This window comes from Triticum aestivum, unplaced genomic scaffold (genome assembly GCF_018294505.1).
Source record: "Triticum aestivum cultivar Chinese Spring unplaced genomic scaffold, IWGSC CS RefSeq v2.1 scaffold82330, whole genome shotgun sequence".
NCBI lineage: Eukaryota > Viridiplantae > Streptophyta > Magnoliopsida > Poales > Poaceae > Triticum > Triticum aestivum.
In genome coordinates this window covers 78-2,959 of record NW_025227524.1, presented here as the reverse complement: position 1 = coordinate 2,959, position 2,882 = coordinate 78, and the positions used below count along the sequence as shown (strand labels likewise).

Here is a 2,882-nt window from a genome sequence, read left to right as displayed (position 1 = left end):
TTTTCCTCTTTTCTCTCGTTGCCTCTTCTCCTTTTCTTTTGTCTCGTGCCCGCTCTCCAGGCCGCCCGCTCGCTCGCTGCTCTCTCTGAGCCGCGCACCCACGAGAATGACAGATGGGCCCGCCACGGCTGGAGCGGAGGCGCCGCCACTGGGTGCAAACGAGGACGGTAAAAAAACGCCCTGCCAACCCACGAACGCCACTGGCAACCCACCATCGATCGCCCCCGCTTTCACCCGGACACAGCCACGCACACACCGTGTCGCTGCCAGGCTGGCCCGCGCGCAAAGTTGGCCCATGCATCAGTCGCTCTAGCCCGATTCTGCGGCGTTCAAAAGAACGAGCTCCAGATGTTTACCACGGCGATAAAAAGTACGATGTCAATGGACAGCAGTGCGAACCGAACATACAGGATGAATTTGAAAGTGCGAGGATGCTGGAATGGCGGGTATTCTAGGAGGGTTTATATATTCAATTTTTGAGGTGGCTGACCAAATTACCTCGATTGAGAAGTCTTTCAAGAAATCATTTTTGCTGGATTGAGGCTAATCTGAGGGGTTTTGCGTGCCTCTTTTGAAACTTCTTATGAACTACAACAGCATGATTGATCAACAAACGGTCACTCAAATATATCTGCATTTCCATAGCAAAGGTGCGAAGAAATATTGACTATTTCTCCTTTACTTGGTCTAGCTCAAGTATCACAACGATGAATGAATATATATAAATTCAGACCAAATTTACCATAAAGTTCAATTTGTAAGCATTTTGCTGGTAGATTAAAAAAACTGTCGAACTCATCTCTTGAATCAGAAAGAGAACCTCAGCTAATACATGCACGCATTATAAAATTTGGGAACTCCACACAAAAGCAAAATATTAAAAACTCAAGGACATAATCAATACTGAATAAATGGATGACATGAGTTACTGCTACATTATTACATCAAGCAGCCAAACAAACAACATTTAAAAATAGCAAATTTTAGTTATTCTGGATGTGTGCTGGCTCAGTTAGACGGTGCAGCGGCAGCCTCTCGTGCCTTGGCGAACTCAAGCAGCCTGCCCACGTCTGGCAGGGCCACCTTGGCCGCGTCGAGCTCGCTGAAGCGCTCCACCCATGCGGCCAGGAGCGGGGTCTTGGCGGCATCGAAGATCTTGTCACCGGACAACACCTCGGTCACCTTCATCCACGACAGAACGCCTCCCAGCGCAACGTCGACGAGCCCGAGGCCGTCGCCGCCGAAGAAGCCCCTTCCCTTGGAGCATTCCCTCAGGGCCCCTTCAAGAATCTCCACCGCCGCGAACGCCTGCTTCTTTCCCTCGGATTTCTCCTCCTCTGTCTTGCCCCTCAACCACTGCCTCCATGGGGCTACCAGCTGAAACACGGAGAAAAATAATGGTCAAAGTTGCTCGTTGGATATCTAAAAGTAAAGGAACGGAGACAAGTAGTTCAAGTAAGTGAAGATAATTTAAACCTTGTCGTCAACGTAGGCCATCCAGAAGCGAGCAATGGCGCGCTCGTAGGGGTCCGCTGGGAGAAGGGACGGGCCGGTGCCGGCGAACACTTCGTCGATGTACTGCAGAATGATCATGGACTCGCAGACCGGGGCGCCGTTGTGGATGAGCCTGGTATCTTCTTGTGCACCGGGTTGGACTTGAGGAGAAGCTCGCTCTTCTTGTACAGGTCCTCCTCCACGTCCTCGTAGCTCAGGCCCTTCAGGGCGAGTGCCAGCTTCACCCTGGTAACAAACGGGCTTGGCCATGTGCCGAGCAGCTTCAGGTCATCTCGTCCGGCCATCTCTAACTACCTCGATCGATGTTTTGTGTGTGTGTGTGTGTGTGTTTTGAAGACCACTGAGATTGCTTTAGCTGCTTGTGCTTGTGCTTATTTTCGATGGATGTTTCACAGGTGGATAAACTGTTTATATAGTGTCTATGGACAACATATGTATGCGTCATCCCTGATGCTACTTCGAGCACAGTGTCATCCGTGATGCCTGGGCGATGAGCATATGAGCATGTGCCTACTAGTCCGGCTATGAATTTTTAAAACTTTTACTAAAAATCAGTTTCCTTCAATCATGCTTGACTGGAGATGAGTCTGTCTTAATTACTAGTATTTTTTATGCACCACCTGCTGCTGCCTCCCTTCGCGCAAGCCCTTCCGTCAGCACACCGTCCATCCAGATGTCAATTTTTCGACTTTGCTGCGAGCAGATGATTAAAAATACCGTAGCTACCCTCGTTCGGAATTACTTGTCATAAAAATAGATATAAAATAAATATATTTAGAACTAAAATACGTTCAGAAACAATCATTTCTTCGTCAAGTATCTCCCAATGGAGAGAGTATTTACAATAAAATTCGCCTCATTTGTCACTGAATGTGGAGGTTGTATCTGAATTAAAATTTCAGTTCTGCTAAAGCACATCTAGATGTGCTCTAAGGATTGCACATCTTAGTACTATGTCATTGATTTTATCTAAGACTCATGCAAGCATTTCTTTTGTCTTTTTCCTTTCTTTCTAGTTTAATTGACTCGCTTAGATGTGCAATAATTAGGGCAGACAAAACCTTAAAATTTCAATGACATAATTTAAAGAGACCACCTATTCAACGGTTGCCTTTTTTTGTTGCTTTTCGTCGATTTCGCTCAATCCAAACCTTCTGAAGATTCTTCTTGGCCAGCTCCAGATCAAGGTTGAGGCTGATCTGTTTCTTCTCCAACTCAGCAAACCGGGCCCCGAGCTCACAAGATTTCTGCGGTCAGCAAACAAGGCACGTCAGTCTACAGAAACAAAGGTTAATCTTAGCAAAAAAAAGTGTTCTAAGACTACCGCTGAATCAAAATATTCAACAGTAGTCTCGCAGACTACGCCA

At 46.9% G+C, this 2,882-nt stretch overlaps 1 pseudogene across 1 annotated transcript; it reads right to left on the bottom strand.

The window, feature by feature from the left end:
* Positions 1 to 770: 770 nt before the first annotated feature.
* Positions 771 to 1,885, bottom strand: LOC123172759 (probable glutathione S-transferase GSTU6; annotated as a pseudogene). The gene is made up of 2 exons (XR_006485698.1): positions 1,477 to 1,885; positions 771 to 1,377 (listed from the first exon to the last, which is right to left on the bottom strand). The product of XR_006485698.1 is annotated as a probable glutathione S-transferase GSTU6 (transcript).
* Positions 1,886 to 2,882: the final 997 nt, after the last annotated feature.